This window comes from Ictidomys tridecemlineatus, chromosome 2 (assembly GCF_052094955.1).
Source record: "Ictidomys tridecemlineatus isolate mIctTri1 chromosome 2, mIctTri1.hap1, whole genome shotgun sequence".
NCBI classification, from domain to species: Eukaryota; Metazoa; Chordata; class Mammalia; order Rodentia; family Sciuridae; genus Ictidomys; species Ictidomys tridecemlineatus.
This window is the reverse complement of record NC_135478.1, coordinates 218,463,422-218,482,981: the sequence shown is the minus strand read 5'-3', so window position 1 is coordinate 218,482,981 and position 19,560 is coordinate 218,463,422. Positions and strand designations below refer to the sequence as shown.

The following is a 19,560-nucleotide window of genomic DNA, read 5'->3' as shown; positions in this document are numbered from 1 at the left end:
GGATCGAGTTTGATGAGACACTCAAAGTACTTAGAAGGAAGTTCTGGGAGGAAATCTCTGGCACCTGAAGGAGGATGAAGATCAGGACTGCCCTGCCTAGTGCTCTTGGTCCCATTATCTCACACACGCCCGATATCCCAGGAGCCTCAATGCACACGGGTTCCCCGCTGGAGAAAACCATATTTTGCATTAATACTTTGGCTTTCGGTCTATCTTCATGCACTTTTCAGATCTGCTCGGCAGATTACATTCTTGTTTGCCTTTTAATTATTGAATTGCTCTTCATCTGCAGCCTCTGACTAGTAACCTTATTATAACAATTGCCCAAGACTCAGAACTGAACGGTGCACAATAAAAGTCCGCAGTAATGAAAATGCTTAAATTAAATAAAAAACCTCCTAACATGTAGCAGAGTGTGCTGGAATGGATTGTGTGAGTCACCAACGGTATGAATGTTGATTTATTTTAGAAGTCATATCAGCTGAAGAAAATCATATTTTGATCTCAACATTCAATATCAGGCCAGCCCTAATACACTCACTCATCACAGAGCCTCTGAATGAAACAGTCTCATGCAGGGATTATTAATCTATAAATAGTATCCTAATGGTCTGCTGGTGTTTATGACATTTGTTCCCCAAAATGCTTCCTGGTGGTTCTATTAGTAGTTTCCCATTCCTTTCCACTCTCCCATACATGTTTGTAACATGTTTGAGTGTGTGCGAGTCTATGTGTATGTTTTATGTTGCGAGTTTAATAATGTGGCCCTACTATGACACCCGGGCAAGAATCTATGTCTGTTTCCTATACTATTTTTAAAAAGAAGAAGGAAAAAAAAACCCTCATGCAATATTAAAGAAAATTCCAATTTGGTGACTTGAGAATGCAGAATAGTTTTGTGAATAATTAATGAGAGAACTGTATTCTAAATTCTATTCCTCCTTAACACAAGAGCAAATAAATAAGTAAATAAGTAAATAGCATACTACCAAGGAAATCCTGTTTTTCCTTCTACACTCAATACTTCTGATGCCAAATGTGTGGGTTTTCCACATCAAGAAGTTCTACTACTGTCTACCCAGAGTTAGCGCAGATGCCACAGATTGAGGACTCAGTCCTACAAGACTGACTCAACCCAGATGCCAATCACAAATCACGGGGCCCCAGGGAACCCACATTTCTATCCAACTTGGCCATAAATTGGGGGTTCTTGCAACCTCTTTCCTCAGGTTTGATAATTTGCTATGATGGTTCACAGAACGTGGGGGAACACTTAAGCCTACGGTTTACTATAAAGAATATTATAAAAAATATACATGGACAGCCAGATGAATAGGCACCCAGGGTGAGGCCTGGAATGGTCCCATGAACAGAAGCTTGTGTCTCCCAGGAGCTGGACCATCCTCCCTGCCCATGCTTAGATGCATCCAGCAACCCAGAAACCCCCAGAATCCCATGTTTCAAAAATTTTTGTGGCAAGAATTTTCATCACTTGGGTATAATTAATTATTAACTCCATCTCCAGCCCCACCCCACTGCCTAGAGGATGCTGTTGTGGTTGAAAGTTCCAGGTTTCTCATCCTGGCTTGGCACTTCTATTGACCAGTGATATCCAGCAGCCCACCAAGAGTTACCTCAGCTGAACCAAAGATGCTCCTAACACTCTGGAAATGACAAGACTTTAGGAGCTCCTGTGTCAGGAACTAAAGTCAAAGATCAGTTATGAGCATAAAAGATGTTCATAGCACCCCTATCACTTAGGGAGTCTCAAGGGTTTTAGGAGCTCTGCTGCAATAACCTGGAATGAAACATATATATTTATTATCATATTGCAAAATTATGCATTGCAAGAGATTTGATCAGGTACTTTACCAAACAGACAAAAGTCATGTGAAAAGGTACTCATCCTCCCTGGTGATCAGAAGAATGCACATTGAAATAGAAACAAAATATCATACAATGAATGGTACCAAGCACTGAACAAGGGGGTGAAGCAACAGATACCCCAAGACACCTCTAAGTGGGAGTATAATTGGTGCAAGCACCGTAGTAGAGTGTTTGACGATTGTTAAGCTGTAGTTTGGATAAGTGTCCCTGAAAGGCCTCATGTTAAAGGCTCCGTCCCAGCTGTGATACTGTGAGGAGGAGGTGGAACTTAGGGGGCGGAGCCTAGTGGAAGGAAGTTAGGTCACTAGTGGGGGCGGGGCATGCCCTTGAAGGGGATTTTGGAACCTGGGCCCCTCTTCTTTCACTCTCTTTGCTTCCTGGCTGCCATGAGGGAAAGAGGCCTCTTTCACCTGTGCTCCCACTGTGAGGTACTGTGCCACCACAGGCCCAAAGCAACAGGGTCAGGTGACCTTGGACTCAAACCTCTGAAACCACAGGCTTAAATCAATTTTTCCTCCTTTAAAGCTGATTATTTTAGGTATTTTGTCACAGCAATAGAAAGCCGACAATCTATGAAAGATGAACACATGCACATACACTGATTCTACTTTTAAGAATTTAGTTTCATTAACTTCCTTGCGCAGCTGATAACAAATTACCATAAACTTTGTGGCATAAAACAATGCAAATGTATTAGCTTGCAGTTCTACAGTTCGGAAGTGGGAAATGGAAATCCAGGTGTCAGCAAGTCTGTGTTCCTTCTGGAGATACTTGGGAAGAGTCCCTTTCTTTAATCACTTCCATTTCCCGAGGTTGCCCACAGCCCTCAGCTGATGGTCCCAAAGCCATGCCACGTGAGGGGTGCGTTCTCACATTACATCACTCTGACTTCCCCTCTGGATCCCTCTTCCACATTAAGAACCCCTGTGATTACACAGAGCCACCTGGACATTCAGGATCATCTTCCTATCTTAAAGTCAATTAAGTGACAAATTTACTTCCATCTGCCACCTTCATTCCTCTTTGTCATGAAAGATAACATATTCATAGTCTTGGGGATTAGGACCTAATCATCTTTGAGGAATCATCATTCTGCCTTCTGTGGTAGCCAACGGAAATTTGCCCATGCATCAAAGGACATTTATACAGTTATTTAGAATAGGATTCTTTGTTGACCAAAAGGTGGAATAGCTCAAATCTCTAATGGTAGAATAGACTGTTGTCTATTTTATATTGTAGCATAGTCACAAAGCAGAATCCTTTACAACAGGGAAATAAATGAGATACAGATTTATCCTGTAGCTTGAATAAATCTCACAAACATGATGCTAAGTAAGAAGTTAGACGTGAAAGAGTATCCAGTACTCTGTCCATACACAGCTAGGAAAGCATGAAATGTGGAGATAGAAGTCAAGGTAGTGATACATGTAGTGGGAGAAAGAAGGTGACCATTAGGAAGAGGGTGGGGGCTCTGGGATACTTTAGGTCATGTTCTATTTCCTAATCTGGTGGTTACATGGATGCACTTTATGAAAATTCATTAAGCTATACAAGTACGAGTTTTTATATCTATGTTATGCTTCAATAGGAGTTTTTTTTTAACCTGATAAGATTGTAGCACTGTTCTTTTTTATTTGTTCTTTTTAATTATACATGACAGTAGGATATATTTTGGCATATCATACACACATGGAGTATAATTTCCCATTCTTGAGGTTGTATATGATGTGGAGTTACGGTGGTCATGTATTCATATATGAATGTAAGAAAGTTATGTTTCATTCAAAGTTTCATTCAACAGTCGTTCCCATTCCCACCTCCTTTCCCTCCCAATTCCCTCCTGTCCAATCCTGTGAACCTATAGTCCCCCCTCCCCCTGGCCTATTGTGAGTCAGCATCTGCATATCTGAGACAACATTCAGCCTTTGTTTTGTAAATTGGCTTATTTCCATCAGCATAATAATCTCCAGTTCCATCCATTTACCAGCAAATGCCATAATTTCATCCTTCTTTATGGCTAATATTCCACTGTGTATATTTACCACATCTTCTTTATCCATTCATCTATTGAAGGTCACCTAGGTTGGTTCCATAGCTTAGCAATTGTGATTGAACTGCTGTGAACATTGATGTGTCCCCGTCACTGTAGTATGCTGATTTTAAGTCCTTTGGATATATGCTGAGGAGTGGGATAACTGGGTCAAATGGTGGTTCAATTCCAAGTTTTCTGAGGAATCACCATACTGCTTTCCATAGTGGTTGCACCAATTTGCACTCCTACCAGCAGTATATGAGCGTACACTTTTCCCCACATCCTCGCCAAAATTTATTGTTATTTGATTCTTGATCATTGCTATTCTGACTGGAGTGAGATGAAATCTCAGTGTAGTTTAAATTTGCATTTTTCTAATTGGAGTGATGTTGAACCTTTTTTTATATATTTTTTGATCATTCATATTTAGTCTGTGAAATGTATGTTCAGTTAGTTTGCCCATTTATTGACTGGGTTATTTGTTTTTGTTTGTTTTTTGGGTTTTTTTTTTTTTTTGGTGTTAAGTGTTTGAGGTTTTTAAATGTCTGGAAGATTAATGCTGTATCTGAGATGTAGGTGGCATAGAATTCATTCCATTCTGTAGGCTCTCTCTTCATGTTCTTGATAGTTTCCTTTGCTGTGAAGAAGATTTTTAGTGTGATAAAATCCCATTTATTGATTCTTGGTTTTACTTCTTGCACTTTAGGAGTCTTGTAGAGGAATTTGGTTCCTAAGCCTACTTTTTCTTCTCATAGGCACAGGGTCTACTTAGAGTTCAAGTTTTGTGCAAGGTAAGAGATAGGGGTCTAATTTCATTTCATTACATATAGATTTCCAGTTTTCCCAGCACCATTTGTTGAAGAGGTGATCTTTTCTCCAATGTGGTTTATAGTGCCTTTGTCTAGTATGAGATAACTGTATATATGTGGGTTTGTTGCTGTGTCTTCTATTTTGTACCATTGGTCCTCATGTCTGTTTTAGTGCCAATGCCATGCTGTTTTTGTTACAAAAGCTCTGGAGTATAATTTAAGGCCTGGTATTGTGATGCCTCCTGCTTTAGTTTTCTTGCTAAGGATTGCTTGGACTATTCTTATTTTTCCAAATGAATTTCATGACTGCTTTTTCTATTTCTATGATGAACATCATCAGAACATTAATAGGAATTGCATTAAATCTGCATAGCATTTTTGGTACTAGGACCATTTTGACAATATTAATTCTGCCTATCCAAGAACATGGGAGATCTTTCCATCTTCTAAGGTCTTCTTCAATTTCTTTCTTTAATGCTCTGTAGTTTTCATTGTGGAGGTCTTTCACCTCTTTTGTTAGATTGATTCCCAAATATTTTGTTTTCTTTGTGGCTTTTGTGAATGGGATAGTTTTTCTAATTTCTCTTTCAGTTGATTCATAACTGATGTGTAGGAACATAATTGATTTATGGGTGTTAATTTTATATCTTGCCACTTGCTGAATTCATTTATGAGTTCTAGAAGTTTTCTGGTGGAGCTTTTTGGATCTTCTAAATATAGCATCATATCATTGGCATTTGTATCGCTTTAACTTCTTTCTTCTCTCTAATTGCTCTGGCTAGAGTTTCAAGGACTATGTTGAATAGAAGTGGTGAAAGAGGACATCCCTGTCTTGTTCCAGTTTTTAGAGGGAATACTTTCAACTTTTCCCCATTTAGAATAATGTTGGCCTTGGGTTTAGTATAGACAGCTTTTATAATGTTGAGGTACGTTCCCATATCCCCAGTTTTTCTAGTGTTTTGAACATGAAGGGGCGCTGTATTCAAAGGCTTTTTCTGCATCTATTGAGATCATCATGTGTAGCACTTTTCTTCATTAAATGTCTTTACCTATTGATCTCAACCTTATAGGGAAAACTCATTGAAGGCAATGGTCATATCTTAATTGTCTACATATCCCCAGAGTAAATGCCAAAAAGAATTCATTTCTTGCAAATACTTACAAGGTCATCAGGGCTTCATCCAAGATGTGTATCATCCAACTCCAGAGTTGGCTGTTCCTCCTTCCCATGCCTCTACATTGGCAGAGCCAAGTATTATCGTCTCCCTGTCCAGTTTCACAGAAATTGAAGCTGAGAGCTGGAGAGACATATTGCAAAATGAGGAAACAGTTCCATGGTTCCCCTTAATCTGACACTAATCATAAGTTCAAGAGTTCTCCAAATCACCTTTAGGTCTGATATCCACTAGAAGCACCCACAGGTGTCACGAAAAGCAGTGATACTCAGAGTTATGATTTATTATAGTTTATTACAGATTAAAACCAGCCAAGGGAGGAGATGTATGGAGCAGAATCCAGGGAAGTTCCACACAGAGATTCCAGTGGTCTCTGCTTGGGAATGTACTGTGGGTTAGCTTCCCGACAATGGTGACCGCCAACACACCTGGAGTACTGTCATCAGAGAAGCTCAGAGAACCTTGGTGTCCAGGATCTGTACTGAGGTCCACCACATGTTCATGTAGCTGGCCTAAGTCTTCAGCTCTTCCAGAGACTGAGTAAATATCATGTGATTCAGACTCCACCATAAATCACATTGTTCTGGAATGACCCAAAGCCCTCAGGTGTCTTTGATTACCTGGGAAGTTTACATTTTGTTTACCTGGGAAGTGAGAACTTCCCAGGAGCTGAGCACAAAAGTCATACCTCTCATTAGGCAATGTTAAATTCTTCACTACACACATTTCTAGGGTCACATCTGATGTCAGAGACACATTTGTAACTGGAAGCTTCTGGAAAGGTGGCTTAACACAATTGGGCTCTAGAATCAAAAAGACTAGGGCCCATTTGTTGGTTCTGTCACTTGTCAGCTGTTTGAACTTGGGCAAAGCTGTGTTCTTGCCTGCACATGGAGATAATAATATGGTGCTCATAGAGTTATCATGAGCATTAAAATAATTCAGGGAAAGCACTGAGATAAGTAAATGGTGGCTTGTCAACTCCTGGATCTTTCTCACTGGGAGCTCCCATGCATTTCTCTAGCCAACATGGTGTGACACAATACTTGCTGTCACCACCTTCTGGCTGCAGGAAAAGATGTAGCCCTTTTCTCTCTGTTACAATGGTGAGAGATGGTTTGTTCATATAAAAATAAGCAGGAATCTCAGCCAGGCAGCAAGTATGTGCGGGGAACTTGTGAAAGGCAGAATAAGCAGGTTGTACAGGGGGGGAAAGCAGCCAGCCTGGCCTCTTGGAGAATGACCCAATAGTGCTTCAGGGTTCATGGAAATTGGAGGCTTATATCATCTGACTGCCTCCTCAGTAGCAGGACTTCACGTTCTGTGGCTCTGCTGCGGACCTGGTTCAGCTACACTGCACGTTTCCACCCGCTGTATCTTCAGATCAACTGGTGAAGACGGGGAGAGGGTAATTGGCTGGATTCGGTCATTGGCACCTGTGTTGGGCTTCACTCTCCAAGCCTGTGGATCGGATGTGCTCGGGTCAGGGGCCTGCTTGTGGGCCACTCCGCTGCAGCTGGGGAAGCAGCATCCACATGGTATCAGGGAGGGAATGTAGGACGAGGCAGCTTCTCAGAGGGCCAGTGTGCATCCTGCTTCCTGGTGCTCACAGCCTCATTTAACCCCTTCCCTTAAGAGTGGTCTGGATTTGCTTCAGAATCAGGCAAAAGCGATGGCATATCCCTTCCCAGACCAGGCTGTGAAATGACCCCCGTTTCCCTCTTGAGCGTTCTCCTCTGTTCTTTTTCTGATCACTCTTTCTAAGGATCCGGCTGTCATCACGAGGCAGTCCACATGCGTGAGTGAAGCAGATTTTCTGAGGCCTGATAATGGCCCCCAGGTGAGCTCTGAAGCTTGTCTTCCCCTGCTGAGCCTCCCATGAGACGGCAGCCCTGGCAGACACCTGTCCTGCTGCCTGGGAGACACCTAAGCCCAAAGCAACTGAGGAAAGAAATGTTCCCTATTTTAGTGTTTTCTATTTCTGTGGCAAAGTTTGGGGGTAACGTGTGACATAGTCATAGATCACTAATACAGGAACCACTTCAAACTCCTGCCCACAGCAGAGATCTGGGGGAATCAGTTGCTGGGCAGTTTCCACGTCATGTGAAGCAGTGCCCTCTGCAGAGGACAAGAGACAGGTTATTGTTCATTCACCTGTGTGGTTAAAGAGCAGCAGCACCTTCCTTGTACAACAGGTCCAGGTGACAGTGTGCCTGAAGAGTCGTGTCTAGACACCCCTTAGCAAACAGCAGGTTCTAGAAACGAGGCTCACATTGGCTGAGACCCCTGCAGACTCCTCACCTGCAAGTCAGGAGGAGATTTTTCTTCTGCCAAGACTTCATTTGAGCCCTTCACCCTCACACGTGCAAACCAGAGGCTGCCAGACCTTTCAACCCTATGGCGCAAGCCTTTCTTGGAGCAGTTGTTCCAAAGAATGCCTCCCGAGGGCTGGAAACAAGTGAGTTCTGGGAAGCCATGGTTCCTTTCACCCAGCTCCAAGCCTGGTCCACTAAGTCAGATACCTTGTTACCAGGTATCTGCCACTGTTGTGTCCTGCCTGCTGTGCCCCCTATAACCCAGCATGGAGGAAGGTACAACCGCCTGACACCTTCACGCCAGGCCAACAGTTATGTGCTATTGAATCTGGCCACATGCTTTCAAGTAGATGTTTCCAACTCCATAACACAGACCGGAGCCCCTCCACCAGCTGGCTAGCATTTTAAAGGCAGGAATTTGGTCTCAAGTACCCAATGCTACCCTTCTATAGCATTGCACACAGACGCAGGTGGTTACATGATTCTTGAACTCTTATGAAGAACTACACAGATACACACATGCAGAGATAGGCTATAGTTCAATCAGGTATGCCAAGAAAATGTAGCTTTTTAAAAAGTCTCCTATAACTCATCTCTTTATTATCAGCCCCCACTGGGTTACTATGAAGAGGGAAAAAAATGAGAACTTGCTTAGTATATATTTTCACAGCTTATTCTGATTTAAATTCTCTTTTTTTATATATCTCTCGGCCTCTCTGTGGTTTAAAGTTCTGTGATCCTATAGCTTCCACATCTGGTTCCCTTTGAGGATGGTGCAGAGGATGGTGGAAGAGTCGTTCAGGGCCTGATGGTGGCAGAGATGGGGAGACCAGAACCTCCCTGCAGACACTTCACTTGACAAATATTAACCAGGCCCCAAATATGTACCAGTGGGTACTCTAGGTGCTGGATCGCAGCAGTGAACAAAGCAAAGTCCTTGTCCTCTGGCCTATGGACCTCACATCCTGGTGCCTGTGAGACAGATAATAGCCTAGTACTATATATGTCAGGGTAAGATAAGTGATATGGGGGTGCAGAGGCAGGTTCAGAGGATTGGGGAGTGCAGGTGCGTCAGTTGTTATTCATGTAGGGTGGTTGGGGAGGGCCCATTAATAAGAAGGCATTTAAAGCTAAGTCCTGAAGAAAGTAAGGGACTGGATCTGAAGGCCTTCCAGGTATGGAGAAGGGCAAGGGTAAAGATAAGAGTGGGCATGATGTTAGAGGAAGAGACAGAAGTCCCGGATGGCTGGACTCGGGGGGTGAGGGCACCAGGATCACAGCAGGCCCAGTGGACCAGGGTGAGGAACTTCACTGAATAAGATGAGAATCCACTGGAGGATGTTGATCAGTGGATGTTGAGCAGCTCCTGTTTCGACAGTCTCACAGTCTGCCGTATGGAGAAGAGTCTGTAGGGAGCAGGAGCAGAAGAGGAGAGGTGTCTGAGGAAGATCCTGGTGAGAGAGAATGGCGACCCGGATCAGGTCAGCAGAACCAGCGGAGGAGCAGTAAGAATTCCCAAAGGTGTGAGTGAAAAAAGAAACCAAGCCTGTTCCATGGCTTTTGGTTGAGCAGCTGGGGGACTGGTGTTCCCATATGGAAAGAGGGAAGATGGAGGAGGGGATGGGGGTGGTGAGCCTTGTTTTGGATTAATTGATTTTGTAAGTAGAAATGTTAAAGACGGAGCTCCTCCAATAGCCTGGAGTTCAAGGAGGAGCTGGGCTGGAGACGAGCCCGTGAGACTTGTCAGTGGAAGGGCCGTGGGAGCCACAGCACCGGCTGGCACCCTGGGGAAGAAGTGCAGAAAGCAACTCCAGAGTTTAGATAAAGAGGAATCGGAGAGGGACATGAGAAGGAGGCAAGTCCCAGCCACTTGCCCTGGTCCTAGAGTCTCCGCCCCAGCAGTCCCTTTCCCTTCTCTAAGCCCTCGTCAGCCCCAGCCCTCCCAGCATCCTCTCTGGGCCAGGTAAGAAGGTCTGAATTGTCCACTGTTGCTGAGCTGATCATGGAGGGCTGCAAGCGCTGCCTCAGGACCTTCACCCAGCCCCTTCCTCATCCCTGTGACTGTATTCTATTACCTGAACAGGTGGGACTTTAGCTGGGGGCTGAGTCTCCTCCAAGGCATGACCAAGGACATGCACCACAGTCCACCCTTCATCTTACCATCTGGAGATCCCTGTATCTTTTCCTCCCTCCTCCTCCTCCTCCTCCTCCTCCTCCTCCTCCACACACACACACACACACACACACACACACACTTAAATACTCTACCCTAGGAAAGAATAAAAATCTGTGGTCTTTCATTCTAACTCTGTTTCTCCTTTATTTTCCTTTATATTAGCAACATTTGTTTAAAAATTAAAAGATTAAAAACAGCACTATTTACAATAGCATCCACATATAGTGATAAACTGAACAAGAAAACTGTGCAAACCTAAGAAGATCTAAATGAATGGCGACATATGACATTAAGGTATGTATGCACATGGAATATTTTCTGTCTCCTTACTCTTCATACCCTTCTTTCTAGCATCTCCTGGGGACAGGTCACCTTCTGACATCAAACTTGCTTTTATAAAACTCATCCACCTAGCCAACCAGGAAGGGCTTTCGATGAGTTAGAGGAGGAGAGTCCTCCCCTCTTCCCATTGAGCACTCAAGTCAGAGCTCCTGGGTAAGTGATCGAGGAAGTGTGACCGACACGACACCCAAAGGCGATTGGTTGCCTCTTAGTCCTACTTGGCTCCTGCCTTCTTCTCTCAGACAGTAACTCTGTGGCTCACACCTGGAGGAACAGCTAAAAGGATGATGGTTTAAGGGAGAAATGGAAATAAATACAATAAATCATTTTCATATGCTTCTCTTCTCAATTCAACCATCCATATTCATAACAATTTACCCTTTTGCTTTTTTTTTTTTTTACTCTCTCTACACACCAAAAATAGAGGGTGGGTAAAGAGGGGAACTGTGAATGGAAACTCTATGGGCAAGTGGTCGGGTAAGTGGGGCAGAGACAGTGAAGGCTTCAGAGAGTAGACAGCCAGAGGGGAGGTGAGAGTCAGTAGCCAGAGTGGAGGTGAGAGTCAGCAGCCGGAGAGTGCTGGGAATGCAGGGCAGGGTAGAGGATTCCTCCGGGGTCTTCTCCAGGCTGAGAATGGGCTGAAGAGCGAGAGGGGTGCATTTTTAAGATGCAGGTTGCTCCCCGGAGTCAGGTTCTGAGAGCATGGGAGAGCCCAGTTCTGTGGCCAGCAGAGAAGAGCTCAGGGAGCTGCTGCTGAGCCCAGCGAGATTTCGCACATTGATTTTTTTTCTCCCTTTTTATTTTATTTTTTTTCTGGGCACTGTGGTTTGTGATTGAGTGGGGAGGTTGGGGAAGACAGCAAGGCTTTTAAAGGTGCCAATATCCTGGCACAGAATAAGGAATAGTGGCGGCTAAAAGAGCCCAGACGCCCCATTCCACCCTCCCGAGCCTCATCTTTCTTCTCCTCTGTCTTCTTCTTGGATGACCTGCCTGTCAGCGAGCGGGTCAGCAGCTCAGCAGCTGTGGTGAAGCACAGAGCAGGGGCGCGGGGACTGGCACAGCAGTCAGGAGGCGGGGGTCCTGAGCGTGGCTGACAGGAGGCCTCGAGCACACAGCTCTGCAGCTCCTGGCTCCTTCCTTCCTGCTTCCACTCTTGCATCCTTCAGATATTCACGGGTTATTTATTATGCACCAAACACCAGGCATACAGCTGTGTCAGACAGACACGGTCCTTCCCACAAGGAGCTTACCCTCTGCCATAAATGAATGGCAAGAATACATAGGTGATCCCACGTCACAGGAAGTGCCACTAAAGAAGACAAGAGCACCGCATGGGAGAGAGCCACCAGGACAGAGGCTGCCCACTTCAGACGATGGTCAGGGAAGGGAACAGTGAAGCTGGGGCCTGGAGGATGACCTACAATGACCTCCGGACCCGGATCACAACCCTCAGAGATGGGTGCCAAGGAAAGCAAGATGAAGGAGGAAAAGGGCCTAGGCCGACTCCTCAAACCTGACAGAAGAAGCTTAGGAGCTACTCCCCACATTTTTTTTTTATGCTTATTCATTTGCATCAACCTGCAAGTTTGCACCTGTCAAAGTAGGTCCAATGCCTGAATGCATCCTGCCCTGGGCACGTGCACATTAAGACCCTTGGTGGTATGGGTCTGCTGTTTTTTTTTAAAAATAGAACTTTGAGATTAAAAGACTATGTGCATAATGCTATGTTTAGAATGTCAAGTGCTTCTTATAAGCCGTAAGGAGATTCTTCAGAAAACTTGGAATGGAACCACCATTTGACCCAGCTATCCCATTCCTCAGCATATACCCAAAGGACTTAAAATTCAGCATACTATACTGATGCAGCCACATCAATGTTTATAGCATCTCAATTCACAATAGCTAAGCTATGGAACCAACCTAGGTGCCCTTCAACAGATGAATGGATAAAGAAAATGTGTTATATATATACACAATGGAATATTACTCAGCTATAAAAAAATAATGAAACTATGGCATTTGCAGATAAATAGACGGAACTGGAAAATATCATGCTAAGTGAAATAAGCCAATCTCAAGAAAACCAAAGGACAAATGTTCTCTCTGATATGTGGATGCTAACACACAATAAGGGGGTGGGGGAGGGGAGAATAGAAGTAGCTTGGCACAGACGTAGCAGCCTGGCGGTCAGAGGTAGTGGGCGCTGGACATGTATTCAAGACAAAGCATACAGAATTCACTAACAAATTAGACATTGGACATGAAAGAGAGTCAAGATGAACTTGATGGTTTCTGGCCTGATATAATGAAAGAATAGATGTTTACTAGGATGGGATAGGTTTAGGGAGGGGCAGATAGGGATCTGGGGATATGGAATGTCCCTGTTGAATTAAATAAGCAGGAGATCATTGGCCAAGGCTATTTCCATACTGAGTCCCTGTGAAACAAACTGCAACCTAACTTAGTATATAAATAAACTGGAAACTTAATTTAAGAGTATGTAATGTTTTCTTGGTAACAGACAGCTAACTCCCAGCCAATCACAAGCAGCTGAATTGAGTCAATCACAGGCAGCACACTAATCAGACCATGTCCAAATATGGCCAACACCTAACTGCAACCTACCAAGATATTGCTGTACTTATATTTTTCTCTCCCTACTTACTGTGCACTCTGAGGGTGAAGCTCTCTGGTTCTGAATGTTGCCCAACTCAGGAATCAGTCCTTGCTCAGATACACTCTGTTAAATCTAACTTGTCAAAAAAATCTGTTAAATCTAACTTGTCAAAAAGTAATTTCAATGCTTATAGATCTACAGCAGGAGACATTAATGAGACAAGGGGACTGTATGTCTGGCACTTAGCAATGCCTCCCTGACTCGCAATATTGGCCAAGTCCCTGCTAGCCAGCCCAGAGTCCTTTCTATCTTGACAAGTGCGCCATGAGGCCTTCAGATCCGGGCACTTCTCTCCTCATTCCATACTTCCTCTGGGTTGGCAGGCTCTCCTTCTCTCTGCTTCCAATCAAAAGATGAACAGGTATTTGGGGAGCCCCCAAGCTTGACGCATGGCCATTTTAATGCCTCCACTCACTTACCTCCATCAACTCCTTTCCAATACTCCCTCAGCAAAGGCAGAAATGCGTGCCTATGCTGCATTTCAGTCAAGGACATAAACCCTCAGGTCTTTGTTCCATTTCCTGCCCACTAAACAAGCTCTCTCTCCCAGGACAAGCCTCCTTGCATACCTTGGTTCAGAGAACAACAGAAACAAATTGTTTTTCCCCTAAAAAGATGTGCTAATGTGAACTTAGGAAGTACAACATCTTTATAATTCAGGGTCTTCACACAATAAAAGCTTATTTCACACTCCAACGTAGTGAGGTATCTCTCCTGGTGGCTCTCTTCCAGGTGGTGACTCCGGATCCCAGATCCTCCCGTGTATGTCTCCCCCACTGCACTTGGACATTGTATGGCTACATCTGGAAGAGGCATCAGTCACTTCTGCCCACATTCCTTTAGCGAGAACTCAATCACATTGTTCTAACTGCAGCTGAGATTGGGGGGGATAGTGTCCCCATGTGCCCAGGCAGAAGGGTTAGTGAGGGTTAGTGAGCATCTGACTCATCTCTGCTGCCAACAGTAAATGAATACATTGGCATTCTGGTTTGTCTTCCATCCTCCCGTGTATATTATAGTGTGACTCTACTTTGCTGTGTGTGACGGCTCCCGGTGAACCCAAAAGATAATGTTTCTGAATCTGCAAAGCTGAACACAAAATCATGCTGACCCCAAAGGACAGTCATCCCCTGAAAAGCCTCTGACCACATCTCACCCAGAACACTGCCCACCTGGTGGTCAGGAAAGGATGAAGCATGTTCCCTGTGCTCCATTGAGTGGGGTAGTGCAGTGTGCCCTAATGTCGACATTTCCAGGATCCCTCTCCACTTCCTCCGTGAGCCGGATTCTCCTGCTGTCGCCTGCTACTCACAACTCGGGGAGCAGCAGAGGAAAAGGAAGTCAAGCCAAGAAAGAAGAAAGGACAGAAAAGACTGGGTAAGGGAACAGGATGGGGGAAAGCCACACTGAACAGTGACAATAAAAACATGGAAATGAGAGAAAGGAAGAGAAGCTAAAGGTGCAGGTCAATACAAGAAAGAAATGGGGAGCAAACGCTGAGAGGGGGAGAAGTCGGGAGAGGTGGGATGAAATGGGAGGGGCGTGAGAGGTGGGATGCAGCTGGGAAGAGGGAAGGGCCCTTTAAGGGGCACACCAGAGGTAGCAGTTGGCAGGGGGCTGCTCAAAGCAGCTCAGGGCTCCCACCTGTGACAAGAAAGGAGCAGAGAGAAGGAGAGGGGCAGATGGGATAGGAAGGGGTGAAGGCAGAGGAACAGAGGGAGAGGGAGAGCCACCACAGTCCCTTTGTGCCTTGGTCTGGATTTGGAATGAACATATTTGTCCCCTCATCTGAGTTTCCTGTGCATGGAGAGTTGTCCCCAGCTGTTTCTATGTAGTACCTGGCCACCCCTAGCCATCCGGGCTGGCTGCCTCCTGGGCTTCCTGCTGCTCTGGGGAGCATCCACAGCTGGACTGCAAGATGGACAGAAGTGTGAGGTGGGGTGGAAGGGGTGTGGGCTGTATTCAGGGTCCTGGAGAGAGGGACCCTGGCCCTAGGAACAGCAATTGCCACAAAATCAGCCAATCAGAATAAACTGACCTCTCTGGTTTTCCTCTCTGAACACCGGCCTCTGCCCTTGATTTGGGGGCTGTTAGCAGACAGAGCCCATGCAGGTGTGGAGGCACTGGGAGCACACACGTGCTGACGGGGGACTCATCCCAGGCATTTTCCCACTCAGGGAAAGCTGGGTGGGGCAAGTCATGGCTACTGAGTGTTCAGGGCATTCAATACCAAGAGTGTTCCAGAGGCCACCCCAAGTGAAAGCTTCTTTCTCCTCCAGGTGCCTTGGAGAACTTCAGGACCACCAAGTCTCCTCCCTGCTGAGCTCCATACCAAAGTGTCAGTTAAAATCGCAGAACTTATGGCTGTTTAGTGCAACAAAAAGGAACACAGATACACACACTGCCGTCTTAAAGTACTAAAATTGTTTCTGCAAACCGAAAAGGAAAACCACCTTGTTGCTTCAATTATAGCAGAAAAGCATGGCGAGGAGCAATCGCGTACACCCAAACATCTCTGCCTGTGTCAAACGCCCCACTAGATAGCCCTGGTAATCATGCTCTTTTTGGTCCTTCTGCCAGGTGCCCTGTGTCTGGTTAGACTGAATGCTCGGTGACTTCTCTGCTTCTGTTCCTGGCTGCCTCTCAGAAACTTCAGAAACCAAAGCTCTCTGATTCAGCTTAGGGCTTCTTTCTGGGAAGTGCCCTCAGCTGGCCTAAAGCTCCAGCCTCCTGCCTTGGCCAGTGTGGATACTCTAGAGACAAGCTGCACCATATTTCCTCCACCAATACTGATCAGTGGGCTCCAGAAGGCTAGCATCTTCAGCTGATTTGTCCCAGCTGGATTCAATAAAAACTCTTGAGGAGGTGAGACACGGTCCCATTCCCCACCTCAGTCTCAGATTCCACTCTGGGTACCACTATTCTGTAGGAAGGCCCCCACATGGGATGCATTTCAATGATAAAGTGCCTTTTAGATCCTCAAAGCTGGGTTCAACCTGAGAGATGGCCTACTCTGGTGATTTCCTAAGGAGAGAGGAGGACTCAGACAGCCAGTGAGAGGAAACTGGTGCTGTTCGCATCTGTAGCATCCCAGGCAGGTCGACCAGACAATGGCTCCAAGCCTAGCTGGCCATCAGGATCCCAAGGGCGGAGCTGGAACATCTCTGGCTTCTGTATCCTTCCCTTCTCTACTGGAGCTCTCTGATGTTAATTTCTTCCAACTCTTTGTCCACCTGATCTTGTGCAACTTCGTCCGTCCTCCCCACCACACCTTCTTCCTCTTCACTTAATTTCTCAAGATTCTCTGCCCACAATATGAGTCCCATGCAAGTGCCACAGAGTAGCCTGGACATCTTCATCACTTCCTCTTTACTATGCACATTCTCCTTCTTGCCATCCCTAAAGAGACCACCAGCCAGGTGAGTCCTCCCACTATCCTGTGTCCAGGTGACACACAGAGAGAGGGTGACTGTATACATTCATCATCAGATGCCTGCCACCACTCTTCCTATGGTCCACTCTGAACCTCTGAGTGTAGAAAATGATGTGACAGACACAGTACCTCTTTCTCCTAGGGACAGCTGGACCACATTTAGAGTAATTTAAGAACTTAAGAAACCAGCATTGCTGGGGTTACCTCATCACTCACCCCCATCCTACAAAAGAGGAAGCCTTCGAGAACAGAGGAGAAGCCCATTTTTTGAGCAGAGTTTTCATGCCTTGTGCTCTCTCTAGTCATCAGGGTTGGCTAGGGGTCCCTCAGAGAGCCTGATAATTCTCTTGGGGAATAGCTAATGCACATCTGAGAAATATAAAGGCAAAAGACTTGAGGAGCCAGAACAGAGAGACACAGAGACAGAGAGAGCACCGTCTCAGAGCAGTGTGCACTGGCCTGAATAGCTGTCCAGTGACCATGCTTCCTGGTGGACCAAACTGTGAAATGGAGAGGAGGTGACCTGGGGTCCTCTTCAAAGGGACCTGGCCCATGAGCCCCGGCTGGTGGGGATGAATGAACCCAGCAGAAGGCTGAACCCTGAATTTGAGAACTTGCGTGTTGGAGGCTTAGGCAGCCATTGGGAGGAGCCATTGCTTGAGTCATTGGGATAACACTGGAAGGTTCTAGTGGAGAATCTCAGAGAAACCACAGAAGCAAACCTTGAGGGAAGAGTCCATTGGAAAATTTGCCAAGGCCCGAGGCCACTAATATCACGGCAGCAAGAAGCTGCACCTTTCCCTTAACTCCTCCCACCACCCCCACCAGAGACAGAGATTGCAGCCAGCAGTGATGCAGAAAGACACAAACAGCCACCCCGCCTTTGCCCTGTACAGCAGGTTGTGCAGAGCTGGGGAAAAGGGACAGCAAAGCTCTAGGTGGCATAATTAACATATGAGGCTGGACATATGAACCATAAAAAGAAATCTGCTCTTGTGATTAAAAAGACCAGAAAAATATAAAGACCTACCCAGAATTTGCTGGCCCTAGGGCAAATTCTGCTGCCTACAGAGAAGATTCAAAGGAATACTAAGGAGTTGAGTCCCTCTCACATATATATGCCTAGACAATGAAGAGCAGTTGACCAGATAAGGGTATATGAAAACAGTAATTGGGGGCTGGGGGTGTGGCTCAGCGGTAGAGCACTCGCCTAGCATGTGCGAGGTCCTAGGTTCGATCCTCAGCACCACATAAAAATAAATAAGTAAAGATACTGTGTCCAACTAAAAAACAAATATTAAAAAAAAAACAATAATTGGCCTCCAGTTACACTTATTAGGAAGGATGTCGGCTTTATATTCTAACTTGGTCATTCCCCCTGCAGATTCTTATGACCAGAGGTTGGACTTACCTACTTAGTAATGGTGGATGCCTTTTTTCTTCCAGGTTCTGGCTTGCTGTTAAATACCTGCCACCCATGAAAAAAGAGGTAGCTTGGCCCTAGGTTACCTCTAACCAACCACTAAGCTTTCTATGGAGTACCGAATAGTATGCATTTCTGCACAAATATACTTTTTGTATACAAATTAAAACCCCATTAAAACCACCTAGGCATGAATTAGTACTAAATAAACATTAAATTATTGTTTTAAGTCATAAATCCTCTATTTCCACAAAGAAAAAGGAATATCAAGATGTTTCCTCTTTATTTCAGATGTTCACATGTACACAAGAATCATCTTAGGACCTTAGGTTCTGAGGCCTTGTGTTTAGAGATGCCAGCTGAATAGTCGTGGGGCAGGACTCAAGAACATGTCTTTTAATAAACTCTGCAAGTAACTGCTGTCTTTCACAATTTAAAAAAAAAAAAGATAGTTTTAATTATTGATCATCCCAGTACCACTCAGTATTCACTCTAACCCTTCGTTTCCCCCTCGACTTGAATGGAACTGTTTACCGTGAATTTTAAAATCTAAATCCTAACACTTTGAGGGGCCTTTCTCTTTAGCAACTTGGCCAGATACTGAGCCTACCAACAGTTCTCTCATAGGGGAAACTAACACTTTGCTTCTAATCACCTGCCTTTATTAGAATACATATTTGCCCTTTTAGTGGCTTCTTTTCCTCAGACACAGGAACAAAGAAAAGGACCAGTAAAACTGTAGCTTCACAGTGGCTTCCCCACCAGAAGCATCGTGCCAATCAATAGCAAATGCTGAGTTTTATTCACTAAACACTTTCCAAAGCAAAGATCACACACGGGGGATTAGATACAAGTCTGCTTCCAAAGCAGCTGCTAGAAGAGCTTGGGTTTAAAAATCTAAGTCATCCCAGTCCACTTAATTGGAATTTAACAAGATTTTTAAGCAGATAAGGTAATTTCTTCACACGCTCAGAGATAATCAGAAACAGATGCGACTGGAATAGTAAAAATCGAGAGGGAGAAAATCTTTGCAGTTCAAAGCTTTAATCGGAGGCTCTCGCCAATGACCTTTAAGGATCTGTTCGTCTAAGATCCTGCCATTTGTTTTTCACTGTTACATTTCTTCTTGGCTTTGGCCCATCATTCCAGCCTGTTGTGAACAGTTGGATTCTTGGTTTTGTCTTCTATCATTTTAACTATTCTCTCAACTTTGATTCGTTCTCCAATTTGATTCATAGACCTTTGAAGAGGTTCTTTCAAGCGGGTGATAAAAATTCAGTCCAGGACAGAT

The 19,560-nt window shown here is 44.9% G+C and overlaps 1 long non-coding RNA gene across 1 annotated transcript in view; it reads left to right on the top strand.

Moving 5' to 3' along the window:
* The window catches only part of LOC144375481 (uncharacterized), a 35,210-nt gene extending 23,849 nt beyond the window's left edge, over window positions 1-11,361 (top strand). Inside the window, exons 3-4 of the long non-coding RNA XR_013435458.1 lie at window positions 9,597-9,739; window positions 10,557-11,361. This is a non-coding gene — a long non-coding RNA (uncharacterized LOC144375481). The remainder of the gene's footprint in view (window positions 1-9,596; window positions 9,740-10,556) is intronic.
* Window positions 11,362-19,560: the final 8,199 nt, after the last annotated feature.